At 40.7% G+C, this 27,039-nt stretch overlaps 1 protein-coding gene across 1 annotated transcript in view; it reads right to left on the bottom strand.

Moving 5' to 3' along the window:
• RNF19A (ring finger protein 19A, RBR E3 ubiquitin protein ligase) overlaps window positions 1-26,324 on the bottom strand; it is a 60,763-nt gene extending 34,439 nt beyond the window's left edge. The window contains exon 1 of the mRNA XM_030445414.1: window positions 26,110-26,324. The gene's annotated coding sequence lies outside the window, so the exon portion shown is untranslated. The remainder of the gene's footprint in view (window positions 1-26,109) is intronic.
• Between the last annotated feature and the right edge of the window lie 715 nt (window positions 26,325-27,039).

The raw sequence follows: 27,039 nt of genomic DNA on the forward strand, positions 1-27,039 counted from the left end.
AAACACTACAATTATAGTCTCCAAACAAACCTGTTATTACAGGTTCTGAGGTAAAACCATACTTTGAGGTTTTTAAATAGTAACACTTGTATATGCCTTCAACTATATCCTTTTTGGTAAAACTTAAAAAAATCCTCAACACCTTAAGTCAGATTTCAAAGCTTCCTAGACCACTGGTAAACTGAATTAGTACACAAGATGCTGCCTCAGGCCAAGAGTACTTGTTAGCCTAAATGTGAGATACAGTCCTCAAATGTCAGGATGAGGTTTTCTTTTAAAATGTGGAGGAAATAATTTGTAAATGCTACAATAGCTTCTTGTTTATTTTTAAAATCAGCTGCAATCCTCCAACTTGACTCTGAATCCTGTCACAGTGACACCCACAGTTCTGTTCTGATGGTCTTAAATATAGCTCTCCTGAGCTGTTTTCATCCAGATGAATCTTAGATGAGTATCTTAAATTGAATCTAACACACAGGCTTTCATATTTATTTCCAAGTCAAAGATATTTGTTTAATCAGCAATAACAAAACCTGACCCTCTGTCTTTAAAAAATAATACCACTTTCTCAGGCTGATCATAAATCCACGCAGTGGCTTTATAACCTTGCTTTCTTTCTACTTGTGAGTTAATCATTATGAAGTTCAAATTGCAGTAGATGATTACCGATTTCTTTCCTTTTTGCTTATGTAAACCTAGTGTCAAGAGTTGAGACAAAAAAAATATCCTTGAGCAATACATGCTGTTTGCTTCTGAAAAATATCTTTACTTGGAACACCAGAAAAGAACTGTTACTGTAATCCCCATTTAAAGAGCTAAAAGCAGTATCCTGCAAGCCAAGAGTGTCAGACACAAATATTTACAAAATAATCTGAAATGTCTGTAATACACAAATGGGACAATATATAGTTCCTCAAGTACATTTTCTACCCACAAAAGATACACAGACTGAGTAGCAGGCTACAAACACCATTCACAGTGATTATTTCCCCCTCCCCAAACCCTGCTTCATTTCCAACATGTCATCATCCACACCAACCAGAGCGACTGAATGTGCGCAAAGCAAAACCTCACCCTAATTTTGCTGACGTCAAAGTTTTCTTGCCAACAGATGCTTTGGAAGTAGTTACACAGCACAACGGCGACTTAATGTAACTCCGAGGTTGGATTCATTAATCTGAAAACAAATGCAGGAGAGTAGGAAAAGGGGAGGACAAATTCTGTTTTTCTGTCCCAGACTACAGCTGTATCGGGCACAGTCTCTCCATGTGACTGGCTCGTTTTTCTGGCTTCAGGTAAATTCTCTGTATGAGCGAGAGCCAGGAAGGAAACAAAGCAGCTGTGGAAAGAGCTAAAGAGGTCAGCTGAAGCTGAAGCAACCAGACAAAGCAGAGGCAGAGCCCTCTGCCCGGTCTGTGTCCTCCCGGCCGGTCACAGCACAAGGACTCGGCAGGAAAGCAGTGCAATCCCTCAGCACACCTTGTCCCTTGGGGCCACGCAGCCTGACCCAGACAGAATAAGGGCAGACAGCAGTGCATTTGTCTTCTTTTCCATCAAAACAGATGCCTCAAGTAAGAAACAGTCGCTTGAATTATCCTAAAAGCAGAAAGTGGAGCCAAAGCTAACAGTTTGTATACTCTGCAGATCACTGCAGGAATTCCTGAAACTGCCTGCAGACACCATGTCCATGGCGGTGGGACAGTACCTCACACTGGCTCTCTGGGGAACAAAAAATAATACTAAAAAGATCTCAAAAGTTAATACAAAAGCTTCTACTAATACAGCTTTTTACAACCCTTTGCAGAGGGGGTCACCTCTGCTCTGATCCAACACCAGGAGCATTCTGAATTTTTACTCTGAAAGTAACATTCACTCTGGGTAAGCTACACACAGACATGAAGGTTCACAAAGCTGATGTCTCATGTCACAGAGCCTCAGTACACAAGAGGCCTTTCACAGTCACCTCACTGCACAAGGACCCCAGAGCCACCTTCACACCTTGTGCTCAGGTACCCACACACATTTGTAATTAAAGGCTCCTCACTTTTTTTAAAGCTTCTACCTGACTTACCGAGAGTGCTGCATAAAATAAACTACCCTCAAAGAGGACAGCAATAGGTAAAACAGATGTAAAACATGGATTTTACAAACCTGCAAATGAACATAATGACATTTAGCTTCCACAGCCACTGACAGCATGACTTGGTTCTTGAACAAAAATCAGCTCCTGGGAGAAAAAAGTGTCTGACAGAGAACCCAGACAAACCAGAGATGATGCTGACATGTGAACGAACACCAACCCCAAAGAGCTTCAAGTTTCATATTCACAAAAAGGCTGTGTCTGTCTCTAGATGACCTGATGACACTATCGAACATTACTAAGAGGTCCTGTTCCAACTCAGTGGACTGTGATCTGGACGAACCTTTATTTGCATTTGAGATGTCCCAGCAAGACCAGATCAATACAAAATACCTGCACAGTGCTAGCTGCTCTTTGTAAAGTCCAGTTATCACAGCTTCCTTCCCCTCAGCTGTAAGGATTCCTACACAGGTATAAATCCTGTGCTCCTGTCTCAACCCAGACCTTTCCTCTAGTAATTGAAATAAATTTAAAAAATGGAGTAAGTTTTCTTGGGGGGATGGGAAGGAGGAAACAACCAGAGTAAGCAAACTTCAAAACTATTTGAAGTTTCAAGAATGGAACATTATCACCAGTTTCATTCTTCAGGCATTATAGAACTGCCTACAGTGAAGGTGAAACATCAGTGCAAGAGATTCAGTTTTTGCCCCAAATCTGCCTTTTAACACAAGATGAAACTTCCACAGTATGAATAACCATCCTTGATGACTGTTTTGTATTTGATTTGAAATATACTTCTCTAACCTTGTGACACTGCAACGTGTGTGTGGTTTCCTTGCTCAGCTGGCATGACAAAAATGAATCATATGCTGTAACAGTGCCAAAACAGAGAATAAAGCAGGCCCTATCACTGTTACTGAAGAATGGAAGTGCCCTGCAAAAACCTCAGTTACACATCTGTTTCCACTGTACAAAGAAAGGATTACCTTCTTCAGTTATTTTGAAATTTAAGAAATACACATGAAAAATAAGGCATACAAAAAAGATCTAGTAGTCTAGAAGTGAGACATTTGAATCATGTTTTAACACAGGTAAGTTTTAAAATTTTTAATTTTTAAAATTGCCATTAAAAATGGCAATTTTTAAATATTTCTGGCATATATTTTAGTAAAAGGTTTATAGTCTACTCTCTACGCAATTACTCAACTCAGCATTGAAGAAAAAAAAATAATCAAAAACTGTAACTGAGGAGTCTTCAGTTTTCAAGTTTTTAGTTGCTCTTCCCTTCCTTTTTTTCCTGAAGTCTTTTTCCTGCCCACATCTCTTAAGATCACCATTATCAGTAAAAGTATTCACAATAATTCCTTTGCTGTCACTATTTCTGACCATTTTTATTTGCAATTTGTTCAGCATGCATCCTCGAATCACTCTACCAAGTGAAAGCTGTCAAATACTTGATCAAAGGAACATAAATGATTCCTTACTCTTAAAATTGCATGCAGCTACAGAAGTATTGTGCTTCAAAATTTTAACTGGTATTATTAAAGAATCCTCCTTAGAAGAGCAAAACTGTTGTCACCTGGCAAAAGCAAATCATCACCTTGTAGCTAACACAGTTGTAGAACTGTGTGAGCTGTGCAATGGAATTTAAGGAAGCAGAAATGCCAAGGCAAACTGAAAGGAATTTCTAACATTGAAACAAGTAGAGAACATAAATAATAAATGCAAATAAACTAGAAAAAACGTTCTGCCAAGTCAACCCGCATGTCACAAAACTATGTCCAACAAGGAATTGCTGGGTCTCACATCACAAGACCGTTACTATTTATTTGCACTAGCAAGAAGCCTTAACTCAAACTGAAATGTATGCCCAGAACAGCCTTTTATACGACTGCTGGTCAGGCTGACATTTTTCCCTACTGGGAAGATAACAGCCACATTCAAAACGATACTGCTTTGTTTAAAGTTAAATTTTGATATAACTGGAGTTCATATCTGATCACATTTCCCAAATAGAGATGTTACAGCAGCTTCTTCTAAATTTGCAACTTTTCAATGGAACAGGCAAGAGTTTGTGTCAGAAACAGCTAGCAAGTTATCAAAACTTAAGTTTCCCTGTCTGAGTACAACCCCTCTCCTTTCTATTAATATTCTCCAAATGTCCAAACACAGAGTCAGCTCTAGAACAACAATCCTAGTGAGGATTATGCAGCTGAGACAGAATCAGGGAGAGGAAAAGCAGGAAGAAGAAATATGAAATGGGTGGAGTGAAAGCTCTCAGAGAAGTCTCAAGTCTCTACAACTGGCAGATTGATGCAATATTGTTTATGGAAAGGCAGGGAGCATGTGAAACAAATTGTTCTCAGGAAAGTAAGAAAAAAAAGTACAGGTTTTTTTTTCATTAGGTACTCCCTTAGCATGGCATAAAATTAATTGTATACATGACATCTTCTACTCCCTCCTTATGTTTGCTTTGATAACAAAGAAGGAAATAAATTTGCAAGTTCGGATTACACCACTGCCCCAGCATTTGTGATAACTAGGGTTCCCACTTTAACTTTCTTACTAAGAACACCTTTCCTAACCTTTTTACATTTTTCTAGAGTATCAAGATACACCAGTAAAGCAGAGCTTAAAGTCGTCTTCTGGGAACCAGAACAATAATTTTTTGTATTAGGTAAGATAATGTTTCTCGTGTAGAATCAAGTATTTCCCATACTATAGCTAACTGTGCTATATAAAAGTTCCGTACAACCATTCTGGCATGAATTGCATAGCAAGACTGACACAATCACATCACAAGTGCTAATGTGGTTAAATGTTACTGTACTTCTGCCCCCCAAAAAGTCCTTGCCCCAATTAATATGCTACCTGCTTCTAACACACAACATTATCAAATACTCCACGGATAACAGAGACACACAAAACTACACCAAGAACTGTCTGAGCATTATATAATGCACACTTGAGCGTTCAAAAATTAAGGATCTCCCATCCATCCATCCATCCACTTTATTGTGTAGCTGACACACTGGAAGACAATGCAAATGCTGGTCCAGTCTCATCACATATGATGGCTGGATCACTGTCACCACTTTCAGGGATATCAGGATATCTCTTCTCTACAAGAGAACCAAGTGCCAGGGTGTAGATTAGGTGGAACCAATTGCTTCCCACCCACACAACTGGCTGCTTACTACACAGACAAGCTGTGAGTATAGAACCAGGTAGGTGAACTCTAGTGAGTGAAGATAAAAGACTACTGCTGTTTGGACACCATTTAGCACTCTAAGCAGACAATTCCAATCTTCAGAAGAAGGGCATCAAGACAGATGGAAGTATCCTAAAGACCAGGGCTGGCTTCTAAACTTCCTATAGGATAACAAAGACATACTGATTTTCCTGGAGATGGCCTTATTCTATGAATGGCTATTTCTAATTTCCCTATTCAAGAAGCCTCTGTAGCTTATGTATTGTTCATTTTTTGCTTTCAAGCAACATTATACAATAACAGACAATTCCATAAGATATTTTCCCCAGACTAATGTCTTCAAAAACATTGACAAATCAGTCTTCAGAGTACTCCTGTGAAGTCTTCATAATAGTTCTGCTATGGAAGATTATTTTTACAAAATGGCAATCAGACACCAAGGCTAAAACTGCCACCTGACAGAAGATTAAGATATTGCAGGCTGAAAAAGCTGTAAGGCTGTTTTGTGTCAGTACAGGATTGCACAGGTACAAAACTTACAGTGAGCACTGACAGCTGTAGCTACCTGCAAATCAACATCTGAATGTCTAAAGATGGGCATACAGGAAAAGAAATATCTAATTATTCTATAAGGGCCTTACTCAGCATCACATAGACACTCTAAGACTACCACAGACTCCTCATTCTAGCATTTATCCAAGCACACTCCAAAAAAATATGGCTCTTGTCTATAATGATTTAAATGTCAACGTTTTCCCTTAGAGTATGAAAATGTTCCATTACACAATTTTTTATACAATTCAGTGGTGTGCAAACACCAAATAAGAAGATGTAGCTAGGCTCTGCTAGGATTAGTTTCTCTTTGAAAATTCTATCCCCATAACATGTTTTATTAATATTGGTCAATGGGTAATAAATGGGCCAAAGAGAAAAACAGAGGGATATGTTCCCCCAAGGAGACTACAGTCAGCTAGAGTGCTTCCCCAGTTAGGGGCTGTGGAGTATATTTAAGTGGAAGAACACAAGAAATTGTGAAATAAATTTAAGCTTCTGCAAGAGCAGACTTAATAGAGGTTAAAGGACAATGCCTTTGAACAGTCCCTTTTTTCCTTCTATAATTTTCTTCTGCAGATGCTCAGGTTGAAGAGCCACAAAAATACACGTATGGCAGAAGGGGAACAATAGTGGATGTCACAGTTCTGGCCCAGCTGGTACCAACCAGGCCTCTGCTGACTCACTCACCCCCACCCTGCTGTGGGATAGGGAGGAGAAAATTCACTTTAATGTTTGTTAACTGAGACAAGGACAGGGAGCTTTGCATTCCCCAACTACAGTAACAAGCCAAAAACACACAGGTTCAATTTGGGAAGGAAAAAGCTGAATTTAATCTACAAGGAGAAAGGGAAAACATGGCCAGATCTTAATACCTTCCCCCTCCACCCTTTCCCTCTTCCCAAGCAGGGATTGCTTCCCTCCCACCTCCCCCTCAAGGCCCAGGGGATGGACAGGGGGGGTTGAGGGTTGGTTCACCACAATTTGTCTCTGCTGCTCTTCCTCCTCAGGAAAAGGACTCCTCACATTTTTCCCCCAGCTCACACATGAGGCTTTTCACGGGAGAGAGTTCTTCACAAACCCCTCCGACATGAGTCCCCCCCGTAAGGTGCAGTCCCTGAGGCACAGACTGCTCCAGCCCAGGCTGCCCATGGAGTCACGGCTGCTTTGGGAACAGTCATCTCCTCTGGCTTGGGGTCCTCCACAGCTGCAGATCCACATCTGACCCTCTCTGCAATCCTGCACAGACTGCTTCTTCATGTCTGCCCACCTGTGACACATCAGGGGCTGCAAATCCACATTTACCACACCATGGTCCTTCGGGGACTGCTCCACTGGGCTTCTTCATGGACTGTTCCACCACGCTCCTCCATGGGCTGCAGCGGCACAGCTGCCATCTCACCACAAACTGGGAAAAAATCTCTTCTTGGGCTCCTTTCCCCCTCCTTCACTGACCTTGGTGTCTTTTCTCTGGCATTACTCTCTCATCTCCTCCTCTCCTTTGCTTTGCAGGCCTTTTTTTTCCAATTTTTGTTGGTTTTGTTGATTCGTTTACCCTTTCTTGAATATGTTACTCACAGAGGCACATCCAGCACCCCATATCTGCTCAGCCTTGGGCAGAGGTGGGGCAGGGACTGAACCAGGAGAACTTCCAGCACCTTCTCACCACTGTTGGCCTTCCCAAGACAGTGGGAAATAGGGGAAAGCTATTATAGAAAGAAGAGAGATCTAAAAAAGTTTAACAGCAGCTGTTTTGGTGGTTTCAGTCCTCATCATCCTTCATTCCCCCATACCAGCATGAAGTGTTTTCTTCCTACTCTTCCTCAAGGCATACACTTACCTTTTCTTTCCCCTCTGCCAATCTCACCAATTGCTGTAATGGATGAAGAGGCCTGACTGTATGTGAAATATTCAGAAAATTAGGTATCAGACCAACCAGTTTTTAAAGAAAATTCTCAAAACATTTTTCTAAAAAAAAAATCGCAGTTCTTTGCAGTTTCATAACAAAAATGGAGCAAGGCTTCTCTTGAAAGGAATAGAGACACCCATCTCTGGTTGTCATCACAGCTGCCTCAGCAGCTGCAAGGGAATACATGTTTAAAAATAAGAAACCTGTCCTCTGTGTCTCAGAAACAACATTGGTGGTGGTTTTTTGTTTGTTTTAAAATCCAAGTTGAGCTGCAACATTTTTAAGTGTTTCAGAACAACTACATTTTGAAGAAAGTAAAACCTTAATGCCTGTTTTCATGATGTGAAGTACAAATCTTATTTATAGAAGATACTGTCAGTTCCAAGTATTGTTTACACATACAGCCATACTCTCCAAAAAAGATTATTTGTTGCTTACTTGAAGATAGCAGTCCCAGCAAAATGAGCAGCTACCAAGACCATTTCCACTGTATCATCCATTTGGCATGTGTCAGTGTGCCTTTGCATTTAGAGCATAAATTTGAAAAACTAAGCAGGAAGAGAGAGGACACATTGCTCTTATTTCACAGACAGGAGGTTGAGACAGACAAACAATGTGGCTTGCCAAACTCACACAGACAACACACAGAACAGTCTGACAACTGACAGAGGAGAAGGTGTCTTATCTCACAGCCTGAAATCGCATGAACTGTCAGCCTCCTGCATCTGAGCTACTAAGCATTAAGCTACAATAACCCCACACCCTGCACTCATTTGCCTGTACTCTACGTAGCACACAGATCCAGTCTCTCATCACCGTGGCTATCCTTAAAAACATCTATGAATCCCATCACCTTTTGTGCAGAAGTAAAGCATGTTTTTTCCTCCCTCATACATATAAATCCCCACAGTTTCTCGAATACCCACTGATGATGCCTGTACCAAAAGATTTCCCTCTACTGCTCATTTTACAATACAATATCCCCTATATGACTGACACCACTGCAGAAAAGACCCTTAAACATTTATTTGCACAACAAAGCACAATTTGTAATGGTAACCTGGAGGTATTTAATGCCATTCAAGAGTAAACTGAAGAGAGGACCATTCTTGAAGGACCTACCTATCTAGAAGAGATGAATACTTGATGAAAAAAGGACAAAACAATCCTAAAGAACTTGAGATTTCCAATACTAACTTCTAGACTAGAACAGAAAAACTTTGATACTTCTAGATTAAATTTTCTACAGTTAAGCACCTAATTAAACTTCATCTATGCATAGGAAAGCTCACTATGAAAGGAATTCAAAAGACTGAAAGGCCTCACGTTTGCTCCTCCAAAGTGAAGCAGTCTTCCTTATCTGAGACGCCACCATGCACAAGACCAAGCCTGCTATACAATCACTCAAGCTAATTCTGAAGATTTAAATACTGCACTACTGAAATAAATTTAATTTAAAATGTTATTCAATCAATTCCTTCAATTTGATCATATTTTGTAGAGGAAACTACAAACTGAAACTTCCAACTGTCTCCTAATTAATAAACTTGAATTATAATATAGACTACAACATAATGAAAAAAATACCCTGTTGCAAATGCTTATCTTTTTCCAGGCATTTGCTTGAAAGGGATGGGATTTAGCTTTTATGTGAGGCATGCCCTTTTGATACACCTTTAATACATATTGCATTAAGATCAACCTACAATTTACATTCTTGTAAGATTTATGATGTTTGAGCATTAACATGTTAAAATGTTAATACATTTCAAGATATCGGTAACCATGAGAAAAACCACACTGTCATTTGAGTAATAATAAACATTCATTACTACCCTCAAAGTTCACCAGAGCGACTGCACTGGATTTCACAAGTACAGGATCCTGTCTCCAGAGTGTGTAAGACTCCATGGTGTAGAGGAAGAATAAAAGACATTTCCCACTGGTTCCATGCCCTAAACATGAACTCCTAACTTGTCAGACTGCTTTCAAATCTGAAAAGTAAGTTTATTTCCCTGCCAGCATGTTCTGGCACTTTCTATACTGCCATCCACATAAATATGAAATATCTCTCTCAGTGCTGTGAATCCCCAAGGAAGTCTATAGTAATGAGCTCAACAGCCTAATGAATGAAAGACAGCCCAAAAAATACTTCTTTAAAATCAATATTTAATTTGCTACTGATCTTACTGAATACCTCCTTGTTCTCATAAGTTATAAGAACCGAAGTTCTAACTTATCCCCATCTTACTCATACCTAAACAGAACTGCCCCCCAGAGAGACATGAAGCTTTGAAGCAGCATTTAGCCAGGGACACAAGTGGATGTCCAGATGCTGACAGAAGGAAGCATTATATTAATCTTTGCATTATTTACAGCTACACACAGTCACCAGTAATACAAAAAACCCCCACATTTTCTAGATTTACAAACAACTGAAGGATACTTGTTTCTGCTTTTGTCAGTGCATTGGCAGAAAAACAGGAAATGAATCAGCATGAAATAATAAACCTTAAGAAGAAACTCCATAAAATTGTTGGTATTACATAAGATTAATTCTTTTTTTAAACTATAGGAACTTTAGCAGGCAAACTGATCTAAAAATCATGATAGAATAACTGGATTGTTCAGAAAGGGAAAACTAACTTGGGTATTTTTCTTTATTATGGCATATCACAGGTCTCTTCCACAGTTTTTCTGATGCACCACATTCTCAGATGGCTATTGAGTAAATGGAATTTAAGCAATCCATATGTAAGTGCACTGACTGATGGAACACCAGCCAAGATAAGAAAAGAAGGGAGGGCTGCCAAATGAGCATCAGTGCTAAATTACAGCAAACCTTTCATTTTTCTTTCCAGCTTTGCCACACAACAGGCTTTATTTTGAACAACTCCAGGCCTGGTTTACAGATATGCTGTTGATACTGCATTTACATTGCACTAACGCTTCCTTCAATAGATTTTAAGAAATAAGATACGATGACAATAACAAAAATTAACCTCAAGTTTTGAAATAATTTTTTCCTGTAAGATCCTCTCATCCTTGAGCACCATTTCTTCTAGACTGTCCCATCTCTTACTTAAGAGGAACAAAAATAACCATGTCAAAAATAAAAGAAAAACACTTATCAAGAAAATGCCTTTCCACAAAAAAAGTGTCAGTCAAAAAACTTTGACTCAGGATGTCTGTCCAATTGCACAGACTGAAGAACAGAACCAGGCTATTTCCCCAAATATATACCACACTAATCACTTGAATTTCAATTTTGGACTAAAATATTTCCCCCCCCCCCATAATCAAAACTAGTCTGCAGGGGGAAATAAATACAACTCATTCTGAGCAGATACAGCCTTTGTCTTAAAACTAAATTTTACAGCAAACTGACAGCACAGTTTTTTAGCATTTGTGAAGCATTATTAAAATCCCCTCAGAGCATGTTCCATGTTTTTCATCTGAGACTCGGGTCTGTTTCAGTGATTTAATCCCAGGCTACAGAATTTTTACTGGACACCTGCAAGAAATGAAATGAAAGTGCTTCCCCAGCCCAATGCATAACTTCTGCCCTTTCCCAGTCTGGGCTGGGGAAGGGACTTGGATTTTTCTTGGCTTGGTTTTAAAGGTAGAGGGGAAATTTGACTTCCTGTCAATCGTGTGCTGGCTGCAAAAAATCCCCAAGGGATACAACATGAGTATTTTGATACTCAGGCACCTACAGTTAAACCAGGTACCACACTGGCTTTGAGGTGAATTCCCTTACTTTGATTTCGTTTATAGCATAGGCTTGAAGTAATTCCCTATTTCCATTCTCCCCTCTGATTACATATAACATCTAAAAAAGTCCACACTTTCAAAATCATAGGATTAAAGAAAAGCATCTAATATTGTAGCAGCTCTAACTATTAAAAAGAATTATTTTTACTCTAAAGCTTATTGAAACCGAGAGGACATCAGACCATTACTGAATTAGAAAGAACATTTGGTATATAAAACATAGTTCTTGCATTCATATGTAATTCAAGCCTGGTCTGGCTTGTCAATAAGAATAAAATATTTAACTAATCGGGGACTTGGAAAATGTTTCTCTGAACATAGCAAAAAACTACAGTGAAGTAGAGCTGAACTGACATAAATCTTAGAAATTATGTTATTTCCAGGAGACTGCTGAAAGCATTGCATTACAGAATGTAATATTAAAGGAGCACACTTTAATAAAAGGTTTTCATTGCAGACCAAAAAAAAAATAAAAATGAAGTTTTTAAAAATACAGCAAGAGTACATACACACTCAGCATCCTAAGAGGATGGGGAAAATAGCCCTTACAGATCAGATCTGCAGGACTGAACTGCCAGTGAAATCTAAACAAGACAATTTCAGAAGCATTCAATACTGTAGTTCTAGTTAAAAAAAATGAAAACAAATAGGTGTCCAACACTTTTAAACATGTGATCTGTGTGCACATATAAGCTTATTTTGAAGATGAAATATCCACAGGCATCCTAATTAAGCAGCCTTTGCCAGTAAAAACTATTATGTTTTAATTATATTCCTTAAGTAATGTCCTGGTTAAGCAGAGCATGAGAACAGATGCTATCTAGTCTATTTTTGGGATACTCTAGGTAAGCAGTCATTGAGGAAGAAAAGACACAGCCCTGCAGCATCAATGCAGAAAAATTTTGCTGGTTTGCCTCTTTCATCCCACGAGCTCATCTCCAAGGAGAACTTTTCTTTTTCCATCACCATAAGAGAGATATGCAACAAGTGAGAAAAAAATGCAATAAATGATTTCCAAATTCATAGAATCAATAAGGTTTAAAAAGACCCTAGGGATCATTGAGCTAACCTAACACTATTAAGTCCACCAATAAACTATGTTTCTAATATACCCTAATTTGAGGTGTCCTATACTAATAATTCTTTTCCTGTAGAGGGCCCAAGGCATAAAACACTACAGATTTACACACCTGGACAAGAAAATGCAACAAGGTATGGTATGCTTGCTTTTTATTTATTTGAGAAAGGAAAGTGAAGTTATTTCACTTTTGAAGGAAGTTCTTTGAAGTCAGGAGTGTCACTGTTTATTTGAAGTCATTTATTTCCTCCTACAGTTCCAAAGAAAATAGTTACACAAATACATTGGAGGAAGCAGGTGTATAATTTCATTGAAAAGCTATTAAAGTTTCTTAAAAAGGAACTTTATGTCAGCAGAGAAGATCTTTCAAACACTTCCTTAACTTACATGCTAGAATATATTCTTTACTATTTATCTTATTACTTTAAAAAAGAAAAGCAACCACAGTGTATTATTCCATAGCACTAATAAGCACTGCTCTATGGCCCTAAGCACAAAATCAAATTATCACAGTACCAGGAAAACACCAGTGCTGCTTCAAGATGTAAATAAATGAAGAAAATTTTGAGCATCACTACAATCAAATGGCAAAATACCTAGGGACATGACAGTCAAAAAAGAAAGAAACTAAGCTACACTGCAGAATGCTGTAAGATACTATGCCTTGTTCACTTTAGTTAGAACAGTAACACCTGGAACTGTTTAAAAATAATTAAACTATATACAACTTCAAGAAATTTATTTCTGCAGGGAAAGAAAGAGACATTTACAGAATTCTATTAATATGCAGTTAGGCAGCTTGCAGGTTTTTCATCTTTTAATATAAATTCTTCCAACAATGCACAAAGCATCTCAGTGTGGACAGAAACATGGCAGACAGGTTCTACAGGAATGTAGATAAAAAAAAGTTATTTCCCTGCATTTTAAAGTGTTGGAATACTAAAGGAACTGCTATCCAATACCCAGAGCAAGAAGATCAGGCACAGAGGGACTCCATGCTCAGCAAGCATCGCTACATAGTTTGAGTCCTACAGATGAAGCCCTTACTGATCTAGCTTAAATGGTTTAAATTCATACTAGTAGCTGCCCATGCTCTCTCTGCTGTGAGTTAACCCACCCTGCAGCAGATATTCAGACCAGGTTCACCTTGCCCTCTTCAGAATGAGGTCAGATATTCAGTTTAAAGTGCCATAAAACAGGTTGAAGCTAAATCTCCAGATCTGAATGGAAGCAAGGGCATTAATTTCATTATATTTATAGCTGCAGGTTAGTAAATTCCAAGAAGAAGACATTAATAAATAGGAAGTGTTAACAGGTTTAACATTTTAAACAACTGTGGCTATGTGCTAAATGAACACTGTCCTTAAGCTTCTAAGCAGCTTGCTACACTGTTCTGTGGGAATAACTCCCAGAAGGCAATCATCTACCAGAACTTACTCTACAGCTGCACAGAAGAGTAGAGCAGTCCTAAAAAAGGCAGCAGCAAGCTTAAAGCAAGGATGGATATAGCACCTTATGGTTAAACAGCAGATGTTATGGGGGAGGAGAATGTAAGCAGACAGTCAGATTAAGTCAAATTGGAAAAATATAAGCATGCTATTGAAAACAGAAACCAAAATAGTAAGTTAAATGCCTTGTGATTCACCTTATTCTTACAATTTAGTAGGTAATTTATTTCAAAAGACAAAGATTTACCATTAAAAGAAAGGCTACTGCATGATACTTTTGAAATATGTGTTGAACTGCCTCAAGCAAACTAGGCTAAAAAGTTATATAAAAATCTTCTTCAGAGCTCTTATTTCAACCAAACTACTTAAACTGATAACAAAAAAAACCCAACAACCTAAGCCCCAAAACCCCACACTTCGATGAAGAAAATTATCTCTGAAAAGAAAATAAATCCAAAACTTGGAGATTTCTCTGGAAAGGTTTAGCATAGCACACTCTGAGGCTGGAATTTGAATTCTGACCTGTGTATCCATCATCAACCTTCCAGCAATGTGAAGACAGCCAAGCTTGCAAGCTTACAGAATTGAGAGAATACCTGGTATTCAGCAAAGAGCATTTATTTGAACTCCTAAGAAGTCTTTGGAACTTGATCCAGCTTGCGATCACACTGAATCTTCCTTTCACTATCAGGCTCACAGTATACACAAAGTACCAGAAAATAAAGCTAGGAAACCCCTTCCATGAACCTACTACAAAGTAACAGCAATGCAGAAGATAATCTAATCAACCGTGGAAGCACAGGATTAAACTCAGGGAGACAAGGGTGTTCAGGGAGAAAGAGCAGATGAAAACAAGAATAGACGTAGTCCAGCCATGCTTACACATGGTCCTGAACAACCTTTGAGCAGAGGCTGGACTCCATGCCCTCCAAAACTTTCTTTGAACCTGAACCATATTGTAATTTTAACACCAGTGAAAGTGAGAGCTGCCAGAAGAGTGACTGAAGTCTGCACCAAAACAGGGTGTTTGCCCCTGTACTCAGCCCTGGTGAGTACACAGGTGAGTGTGAGGCCACACCTCGAGTACTGTGTCCAGTTCTGGGCCCCTCAGTTCAGGAAGGATATCGAGGTCCTGGAGCAGGTCCAAAGGAGGGCAACCAGGCTGGTGAAGGGACTCGAGCACAGACCCTATGAGGAGAGGCTGAGGGAGCTGGGGCTGTTCAGCCTGGAGAAGAGGAGGCTCAGGGGAGACCTCATCGCTCTCTACAACTCCCTGAAAGGAGGGTGTAGCCAGGTGGGGGTTGGGCTCTTTTGCCAGACGACTTTCAACAAGACAAGAGGGCATGGTCTTAAGTTGTGCCAGGGGAAGTTTAGGTTAGATATTAGAAAGAATTTCTTTATGGAGAGGGTGATCAGGCATTGGAATGGGCTGCCCACTGAAGTAGTGGATTCTCTGTCGCTGGAGATATTTAAAAAGAGACTGGATGTGGCACTCAGTGCCATGGTCTAGCAACTGCAACAGTGGTTCAAGGGTTGGACTCGATGATCTCTGAGGTCCCTTTCAACCCAGCCAATTCTACGATTCTATGAAATTACAAGGGTGGCTGAGCAGAGACTACATCAGAGAGTGCCAGAGAGAAAAAGATAAGAAAAAAATGGGGACTGTGGAGTGAGAAAAGACCAACAGGAGTTGTTATTTAGGGAAGTAAGCTGGGAACTCCAGCACAGAGACAATACAGCTTATAAAACACCCTGTGAGGCAAGGTAACTGATTAATTGATTGGCTGATCATAAACATTAGAGGAAAAAGAACTAACAAGTGCAGGGGGAATTCTGATAACAAAGACAGCCTACAAAGATGAGTGAACTGGTTGGTAGAAGAGGGAAGGCACATCTCCAAATGACTGGACTGAAAGACAAAGACATCAAATTAGGTATTGAAATGGGTGTAGATTTAGACTTCCTAAGAAATCTTCCAAACAAAAATTTTAATTGACTGAATGTGACTAGGATTTGCATAGGACATTGTTAAATATGCAGAAAATAAAAGGTACACTGATGGTGACATAAAAAAAAAGTAGCAAAACCAGCTGGTACTGTCAAAGTACACCCTCCCCTAGAGCTCATCCTCCACAGTCCAGAGACATGCACAAAACCCTCTGCATAAGCACATGGATCATACTGCCTAGGGCTGATCCCTACAAAGCATGGCACAGTATTATTAGATACCACTGGCTCAAATAGCAGTGGTCAGCTTCCAAACCTGCTGATACGATTGCAATTATTATTTTTGACAGCTAGGAAACAGCACACAAACTACATTAGAAACAACTTCGAGTACAAAGAATTAAGCCTTGGAGTTTGGAAATCAGTGCTGAAATAAATTATGAAAGTTTTAAGGCTTTTATCCCTTTCACCCCTTACAATATTTGCAAGGTTCAGATTTACCAGGTCTACTACTTTGTTCTCAGTCATCGTACCCCCTCTCTAAAAAACAAATTTAAAAAATACTATATATATAATGCTATGCAGAAGGCAAGAATTGATTTTCTCATGGGCCATTGGAGAACACTGGTATGTTAAAACTAATCTCTCTCAAATAGTCAATTAGCATATTCATCCCTCTTAAGAAGCATGGATTTTACATCTATTAACAGATACAATATTAAAGCATATGATTAAGGATGTATTTATTTACCAACCTCAAGTGCTTTATTTGAGATACCCAATAACTTAACTTATTTCAGGCTATGTTACACAGCAAATTATATGTTCAAAGATACCTACAGTATCAACTGTGTACACACACTCCCCAAAGCTCCCCTCTCCCAAGCCACGAAATACCACTGCTACTACATAGCCAGGATCTAAGTGCCTTCAACAGGCAAGAAGAAAATATTTTCAGTCTTCTGCTTTATTTGTATTCTAGCTCCAAACTTATTCAAAGGAAACAAATGCACTAGAGACTTGGTTTACTGACACCCAAACCTAAACAGACTTCCCAGCAGACAGGAAAAATTTATTCCAAGGAACGCTTCTCCAGGGAAGAAGAAGAAATCAAAAAACCACAGCTGTATAATTAATATAATAAAAGTAGACACAAATTAGGCTTGAACTATGGCTGCTTCTTCAACCTTAATTCTGGCATTTGACATTTGAGAGTTTGACGTGAAACTTTAAAATGACAAAAAACTGCATGCAATGGCAGAGTCGATTTTCCCTTATTGACACGTGCAATCCTTCACACAAAGCCAGGGCAAATAAGTCATCCAATTGCTGAAGAAGCCATACCCATCCGAATCTAGTATTTCTAGTGCAGTATCAGGTGTATTATTAATTAAGCAGGTTTCTGCAAAACAAAGTCAAACTACCAACATCATGCAGGCACCTTCCTTGTCTTCAAGGAGATTTTTGAATTCTACACGCTATTAAAACCTGACCCATCCTTCACCTACAAAATTCATCATTTTGCAGAATGCCCATTAGAGAAGTTACTTCAAGTATATATCATAGAATCATAATCATAGAATGTCAGGTTGGAAGAGACCTCAAGGATCACCTGGTCCAACTCTTTTAGGTAATACTGTGGTTTACATGAGATGCCTCAGCACCCTGTCGAGCTGAGACTTCAAACTGTCCTAAGTGGACATTTCCCCTGGAAACTATCCCAATGTTTGACTGTCCTCATGGTGAAAAATTTGCCTCGTGTCCAATTGGAATCTCCCCAGAAGCAACTTAAGCCCATTACTCCTTGTATTATCCATATGCCTGCTTGTAAATAAGGAGTTTCCATCTTCTTTGTAGCCACTTTCTAAGTATCAAGGCAGACAATACTTCTTCAAAGTCACACTCCCAACTACTCTGATGACTTGACAGTCAAGTCATTTAATAATGAAGGTAAATCTAACAACCTCCTTTCTGAAGGAAATAAAATCACCAGAACAAGTTTCTGTCTTCCTTACCAGATTTTTCAAAACCATTTTCAGTATACTGTAATACTGTACAAACAAAGCACCCATTTCAGAGAGCCGAACTTAAAAGGTAATTCTAACTTCAGAGGGACCATATTTTACAGATAGCTTCAGCACCTACATTGCTTTTTTACAGATAAAAGCATCAATCTACTGAAGCTGTCCTATAAAATGCATTTCTGTTCACAGTACTGCCAACTGGAAGCTCCCTCCTTTCACAGTTCTAATTTGTTCTCTCACTGAATGACTTCTAGCACTATAATACTATTCTTCTGCCTGCTTGAAGGTGTCTTCTCATTAATTACAGGAAGAACACCAACAGTATCAAAATAAAAATTCTTTATTATTTTTACTTTAACCACAAGAGATGAACAGAAGCAAATTTACAAAAGGTTCAGGAGAATCTGTCCCACAAATGCAGCATAATGTGGCTTTACATTAATTGTGCATATGCCATTTTCTGTATAATGGCTTTAAAAGGCATATAGTGCAAAGATCCCCATGGCTTGTGGGAGATAATTTAGGTTGAAACTGAGACTTAGAAATTATCTGTAACCCTTAAAACAGAAAGATAATATTGTATGACATTTAAGGTTTAAAAAAGGGTATGATTATGTAGCCCTAAAAGAAAAAAAATGCAGCAGTATCTCAGAAACAAAACAGAGGCAAGCAACAATGATACCAAAATCACATCACTGTCTTCATATTTTACTCAAATGACACTTGGTCTAGATCCAGCCATGATATTATGCTGATTAGGGCAGGGTGGAGGAGGTGGGAAGAAATCATTTTCACTACTTACTGTTTTAGAGAAAAATCTGAAACACAGCTGGGCAGGAATAAAGAGGATGCTTCTATTTCTTAACCCATTCTTCAATAAACACCTCCTTGCAAAGCTTCAGTTCAACGGCAAAAGGCAAACTTATCTGGCACATCATGCACCTTATCTATTAACTAAATTAACAGTGAAAACAGAGGAGCTTTTTCTTCCTTTCCCAGACAGGCAGGCAGCATGTAATCCTAATCTGAATTCCTGGGAGGCAGGATGTTTCTCTTTTTTTATCCTGGTTCTCTTTTCGCTAGTTAGTTAATCCATTACCTAATTCATCTTGGAATCATCTTTAATTGTTAATAATGGAAAGACTCAGGACTTCTGTGCTGAGCTTACAGGGCTCTCTTCTATTCTTACCCTGGCTGAATTTCTGCCTGGTGTCAGGTCACAGAAGGCAAAGTCTACTTTTCTGCAGCAAACACCACCACAGAAAAAGTTTGAACAAAAGTGTACTACCACTTAAAGTGAGGACAAAGGCAGAGGCATAAGCTAACAGGAACAGGGGAAGAAAGAAAGTGTATGGGAGGAAGTAACTAGTTAGGTAGGAAAGTATAGAGGAGAATACTTCTGGTCACTAGACACAAAAATCCCTCAGTTCAAATGGAGATGGCTTAAAACCAAGGTGTTGTGAAATTCAGAGAAATAGCAAGCACAACAGCTTTGCAGTTTTCTTCTCTATGTCTCCAACAGACACACTCACAGTTTTGGTTCCATCCTGTCTCAAAGCAAGACACACTGACTGCAGAAAAACAACAGCCTGGCTTCACAGGTTATAAGCATTTGCTTAAAAATGACCTAGAAGTTTGATACCTCCATCTCTGACTAAAAAAGGGTTCCTGGTCTCCCAAGATCAGTGATCAGTTTTTAACAGTATCATATAAAGGAAAGCCTGATTTTTTTTTTATTTTTTTTTTTTCTGAAAATGCGAGGTCAAACAAGTGTCAAATACAGCTTTCCAGTTTGGTACTGAGAAGGTAACTACTCATGAAACTGAAGCAAGATCTTCAACTCAGAAAAAAATCCTTAATTTTTAACCCTTTATTTTGTTCATACCTGACCATGACACACAGTGGAAAAGTCTCTCATAAAAATTATTTTTCCTGCACACATTCTAAAAATTATGTACTTAACCTTGAACACATTTCATCTTACAGCCACATTTCTTTTGCTGATCACCATATTAGATTGCTCATTAAGGAAAACACAAGAGGCAGACCCAAAGTAAGATACTTCCCAAAGGCTGACCAGAAGTAAAAGTTTCTCAGTAGGCTTTACCTTTATCAGTTGGGTGGTCTCACTACAGCCACAATTTATTCCCATGCAACTGTCCTTCCACCAACAGATGTCTGTGGGACAACTGGATGCTCCCTACATAAAGCACTTTGATACGAAGTTGAAAAGCCAAACAGCATTTTGAAACAACCACTCTGTCAGCATCTTTTCTTATCACATACAGTCTCCACACAGCTGTTCAGTTAATGCTTACTAAAATATTTACTGTCAAGATACAACTAGATCCTGATGCAAGGAAGAGCTGCAGCACTGAATCCAAGGTGAACATCTATTTTTATATCATAAAAAGACCAAAGCACTCAACAACTATCTAAGTCACATAGAATAAAAGTATTTTTATTTCATTAAAAAACCTACAAATGTTTCTTCCTGAAACTGAGTTCTCAATGACAATACTGCAGAAGACCTGCCAAGCATCCCTCCCTTCGTCCAATTTCACTGAAACATGTTTGTTCCATGCACTGTGTACTTTCAGCAAAGGAAACTGATGAATGACACCACCAATAGTCTTCTCTGGACTGCAGCCATTATGGTGCTAAGAAAGACTCATTTGCCTAAGAGCTGACAGTTAACAAGGCTATTTTATAGAGACATTTAAAAATAAAAACAAGGTGCAGCAACACTAGTGCTGTCATGTCAACACATCCAAAACACTAGCACTGTAAAGTCCCTATGTCTCAACTAAAGCCTTCAGTTCCACCGTGAACCTCTGCTGTTCAGTAGGTCCTGTGAGGTACAGGACCACTTCCCAGACTCTACAAACAATTTATTGAAAATATACACTAGGTAAATCTGTCTCACCCCAAGTCTTACCCTGTGCCTTGAACAGTGTACCCTGAACTGCCTTACAGATTAAGCATTTTCAGATAACTTGATGAGGCTGGCAGGGCTTGGATGAATGTGAAAAACCTGATCATTAACTGAGAAATGGATACTTTTATTTATTGAGAATATGCAGCATCAGTGAAACACGATGAAACAAAGCAACATGATTCGTACTGCAGACAGTTTCTCCTGAGTTAGCCCTCTTGCTGAGGCAGTTCTTCATTCACTAAATGGAACAACTGAAGGGGACAACTAGAGGCTCCAATTTAGGCTGAGAGCTCTAATCCGCCTTATGGGAGCAACTAAAGGACCTATGGAAAAATGTTTGTTTAACAGCAATTTGTCTCAACTATAAATGGAAACAGAACTGACATAGTCCCATAATGATAGTTTGTGCTGAACAATAACAGGATACTTGCATTAACAAAGTTGTGCTCTACTTAGGAAGCAAAAACAAGTGACTATACCAAACTGAATTGATACAAACATTTATTTCTCCAAGACACCGTACAAATGTCTTACTGAAGACATCATCAGGGGATATGCTGGCCTCTAAAGAGAGGAAGTTTTAGTGTCTGAGGAAACACCTGTGTATATGTATTTTTTTATTTAAGCTCAGTTTGTCAGGTCTCCTTGCTATGTTGCTTTAGGTTAAAGTGACACTCATACCAGCTTTCTAGACTGGTGCAGTATTTACAGACATGAAGTGAACCTGCTGGAAACTTGTCCTTCTGTTAAAAAAACAAAGTAAATCTACAACTATTCTCATCTTGTAAATGTTGCAGTTTTCTGGCTACCTCTCAAACAATATGGTAATGGTCATCCAGAAGGTGAATGACTATAAGCCACAGTTTAAGAGTGAGAAAGTCCACAGTAAACTTTCCATTGCAAACAAAAAGTAATCTAAAATGGAAGCACTCTTTCTTATTTCTCAAGATAGAATAAATTTTTAGAAGTATGCCAAGACTTCCATGAAAGTGAAGCAAAGCAGACAGTTGAGGCCATCCTTACTTGCCTTAATGAGGAAAGACCTAAGGGATGGGATCACAAATGGCATCTCACAGCCCAACTACTGGGCTCTTCTTCCTTCTTTCTGCTGTCTTTGAAGACCTTAAAGACTGTTCTAAAGCTGGTATAATACATGCTTACAACAGAAAGAAAACTCCTAGTAGAGGCCTGTAATATTCTAGTCCCAAATAACGTTTATAGATGTTCTCTATAGATACCCATTGCTTTGATTTGGATCCTTGGGTCAGTATTTCCACTAATGAAAAAACTAACAACCCATGCCAGAGAAGGACCAGAAATAAAAACCAAGGTAAAGCAGCTCCACAGTGCCTGAGAATTGCCCAAAATGGAACAACACTCTTCACAGAAGAAAGACAAGTAGGCTGACTTACACTTAAGATGAGTAAAATCTCTCCCACAAAATCTCTTCTCATCAACTATAAAATAACCTTACAAAGAAATCTGGGAAAATCAGGTGAATATTAGCTTACAGAATTTTGGAAGAAATCTTCCAATCCATAAATAACAGCGGTAAACCAAATACCTACTTATATAATAATTTATCACAAAGTACTAAGAAATAATTTTTTTAGAAGTGTCTGAGGAAATCTTTTGAAGTAACCTTCACGTAAATACTTAAGAGGGAAATCTGAAATTCTCCTCTGGATTCTCCTCTTTAGCGCAAAATCACAGCTGTTTATTTGGACTTGTATCTTTCTCAGTTAATACAAAACACACAATAGCTGAAATCTAATCTATATATGGCACAAAAGGGTTTCAGTTTCTCCTTAAAATTATTTCACTGAAGATATAAAAGCCAAACTACTAGAAATTTACTAAGGTTAGACTAAACCAAGGATAAAACTTCTACTTCTAAACTTCTACAGAATGAGAAATAAATAAAAATTGTACAACACAACACTACTGAAACCAATCAATTCTCTAACACTCAACTTTTTACCTTCTTGGTGGAAGTCTACCTCCAGATTCAATTTAGATGCTTTTCGGAACACAAAACCCAACAGCACTCTCAGTATCTTGAAGCTGTGTTACATACACCAAGTCACACAGCTACACATCTTCCATCAATTAATACATAAGGGGCAGGGGAAACATAGAGCTAAGACAAATGCAGAAAGAGGAAAACCTGAAATCAACTTATTTAGGGATAAGCCAGTGCTACAATAAATTTTATTAGCCCTTCAAAGAGCCTTCCCTGACATTAAGAAAGAATCAGACTGACTCGCAACTCAGCTACAAAGCTTAAATCACTGAGTAGTGCCTGAAACATGTATCCATCAAGCCATTCTAGTCAGGTATTAAAATTTATTCCACAAGGTTGGCATGTAGTGTTTATGTACAATTCAGGGGAAAAAAAAACCAAGAAAAAAATAAATAAATCACAGAACTAATTACGGATGTCTGACCATGGGCCAGAGTAAACTGACCCCATAACAGAGACCACAAGCCTTGTTAAAGACCATCAGTGGAGAGCAGTGCTAAACAAGGCAGTTGTACTTCAAAGACCTTTCTTAGTGCTTCCAAATCATGATTCAGACCTCCTGTGACAAAATTTAGGCATCCTACTTTGTTCCCCTGGAAAGGAGGGGGGAGTGGGAGAGAATCTTTGTAAGGAATAGTTGAATCAAGACTAAGTAAGGATCAAAAATGCCCAAGCAAACATAAAAACACCAAAGTGGACTGGTTAGGAAGAATCATTCATCAGTGAACAAATTCAGACTGCAGGTTTTGTCATGGGGTATAGTAGGTAAATACTGTTAATTAATACTAGAATAAAAAAAAGTATACCCACTTTCCATCACAAAAGACTCAAATAAAAATTTGAGAGCTTGTGTTATTTCACAGGTTATACTCACATAAAAGAAGTTTTCCCAACGCATGTATTAATGCTAACCGGGAATTCCATAGATAAGAGAGCTTTAGTGATTCATTACTAATGGAGAGACCAGGCTTTGTACATGCTATGAAGGTAAACAAATACATCTGTCAAATACCTTCCTTCCTCCTGAGCCTCAGCTAGCATAATTAATCTAAATTTGATGATCACCCTTATAAGAAATGTGTAATTTGTCTCTTACCTTAAAGGGGAAGGGGAGAGGAAAAAAACACATACACATTTCAACTCTTTTAGAAATTATAATCTGACATTCTCAAAAAAAATCTGACAACATAAACATAACAGCCAGAATTCAGCACGCTGTAAATACTGAATTTTATAAAGCACTATTAAAACTGGTATTCTTCAAGAAATATGCATACAGAATTACACATAAGTAAGCCTTTTACCAAATTTGCATAATGTCAATAATGCTGCTCTCAAAAAAAAAAAAAAAAAAGTATAAAAAAACCCCACTTTCATTTTCTAGAGAAAATAGGCCTGCTTCACATGTAATTTTTATTAGGTGTTTTCTCAGCTTTCTGAAAGCTTTAAGTACAAGCATTTAAATGTTTACAGGTAAATAATGGTAAGATTTTGGAAACTTCTAAGTAACCTTACACAGCATCACTTCTAAGCATGCAATAGAATTATGTTAGCTGGGCAATCCAGAATTTATACTTCAGTTTGACTTGTATACTAAACTGAAACCCTTATTTTCCAACGAACTAAAGACATTTCTTCAAATACAGAAATATGCTTCTCTGGATGACAAAAAAAAACAAAAAATAAACAACCACCACACACACACACACACAAAAAACTTTGAAGGACAAATTGAAATTTTAAAAATTAATGTATTGTTACTTTTGTCTACAGAATTAAATCCTGTGCTTTTTTTAAAAAAAGCTGTCCTTGATGCCAATTGAGATAAAGCACTGATCAGTGCCAACTACAGTACTTCAACAGAAACAAGATTTGTTTTGCTCCTCACAGGGAAACACAGATATGCTTCCAATAAGAGACCACAAGGGCATGAAAGCTTCAAATTTTGATTTCTGTACTCAGCAACAACTGCATTCTACTACCGTCCCTTTGGCATATACCCATAACTCTACTCCACTATTATCCCGTTGGCAAAGCCCCATTTCTTCCTGTCAGAACTAGAGCAGGAGGGGAAAGGCAGGAGGACACCTCCCCAGCCAACCATCACCTCTTCAGCTCGCTTACATGTCCGCTGGCTTTCAGGTCGCTCGTTACTCGGTTTTCCCTATCCTTCCAAGATGCGCCTGCAATAGTTGCTGTGTGTGCAGCACACTGCCAAGTGGAAAACTCCCAGCTCTGCAGAAGGACCCGTGCAAGCAAAACACTCGGCTAAACGCTGGCTATCATCGCTGCTTCTCCACCACCGCCTTTACACTCGCTCGAACCCCCACAACTCCTCCGCTTTCCCGGATCCGGGGTGGGCGACAGAGCACAGCGAGGTAAAAGAGAAACTCCCGGGGCGGGAGGGGGAGCGTGCGAACGATGTCCCCCGGACTGCTCTGCAGACCCGGAGTTACGTGCACTGCTCTCCCCGTGCCCTGCAAGTACAAGAGTTCCCAGGGCCCCGCCAGCGGCCCGATGCCGCTGCCGGGTGGCGGGAGCAAGGCACCCGCCGAGGGGCCCGCCGCGGCCCACCCAGGCGGGAGAAGGGCGGCAGCTCCTCCCTGCACACCCCCGCCCCCCATGCCGAGGCCAAGCGAAACCCACCCGGCGGCTTCCCCGTTATCACAGCCCCTCGGGCGGGGGGCGGCCCGGCCCGGCCTGGCCGTGTTCCCCCTCCTCCGCCACGGCTCGGGGCAGGACGGGCCCCTCGCTCCACCAGGGGGTGGGGGGTGTGGGAAAGCTGAGGGGAGACAATGGGCACTATGACTTCACCCTCCAGCAATGTGAGGAGCAGAAGCAGACACCGCCGACTTCCCCCCGGCCCCCGGGACACCCCCGGGTCGCGGTTCCCTCAGCCGCAGCGCGGGCTCACCCGGGCCCTTTCCCACCCGGGCTGGGGCCCCCGCCCAGAGGCGGCCGGGGGTCAAAAGCTCCAGCTCGAAGGTTCTGCTCCACCCCTCAGCCTCCACCACGCTCAGGGCGGCGGCTGCCGGCCGCCGGGGGAGACCCGAGGAGGGGGACGCTCCGTGTCACCACCGGGCTCCTCTGCACCCCCTGCCCCGCCGCGGGCCCACCCATGGTACCTGCGAGTCGGCGGGAGGAAGCGGCGCCGTTCCGTTCGCCCGGGCCCGGCCCCACGCAGGAAGCGTCTCGTTTATATGTGTGTGTGTGTATGTCTGCATGTACGTATGTGTGCATGTACGTATGTGTGTGTGTGTGTGTCCGTGCGTGCGTGTGTGAGGAACGGAGGGGGCGGCGCTGCCGCGGGCGGGGCGGGCTGAGCCCGGCGGCGCGGGGCCGGGGCCAGGGCCGGCTCTGCCCGCCGAGGGAAGGCGGCGCCCGAGCGGTTTGGGTTCCGCGACGCGCTGAGCTCACGCGCACGGTGGTGCCGCCCCTCGCCCTCCCCCGGCGGCCGTTGGGGCGGGGCGGACCCACGGGTGTCCCGCGTCGCGCTGCCTGCAGGGCGATGCCGCCCGACCCGCCGCGCCCCCTGCCCGCAGGGGCGATGGGCACCGGGAGCGCGTCCCTCCTCCCCCGCTCTCGGTCACTCTTGGGCGCAGGGGTGCTCGGCACCGGCAGGGTAGGGGCGGTGTCCTCTCCCCGGTGCCGGTGAGGTCGCTGGGCCGGTGAGCGGGGGCTCCGCAGCGCTGCCAAGAGCAGCGCCAGCAACACGGAGTAATTATTGACTGTTCTGTGGACTTCAAAAGCAGGAAAATGTAAAAGTGCCGGGCGAAGAATGAGCTGCCGAGGCGCCTCAATAGGCTTATGTCGCTGAATGCGGATTTAATCGCAGAGATGGCAAAGCACTAGATCCCAATGCTATAAAATACAGACGTTTCTTCTTCTCACCCTCTCCTTGCCAGCTGAAATCGAACCCGTCTCGGGATTTGCCCAGAAGCCCCCAGCTTTTCTCCCGTGGCACAACCCTGCCCGCCCCGCGTAACTGCACTCAGCCCCCGTTCCCTGGGCGCTCGGCAGCCCCAGCCCCGCGCTGCCTCCCAGCCCGCCGGGCC

The sequence above is a fragment of the Calypte anna genome, chromosome 2, assembly GCF_003957555.1.
Source record: "Calypte anna isolate BGI_N300 chromosome 2, bCalAnn1_v1.p, whole genome shotgun sequence".
NCBI lineage: Eukaryota > Metazoa > Chordata > Aves > Apodiformes > Trochilidae > Calypte > Calypte anna.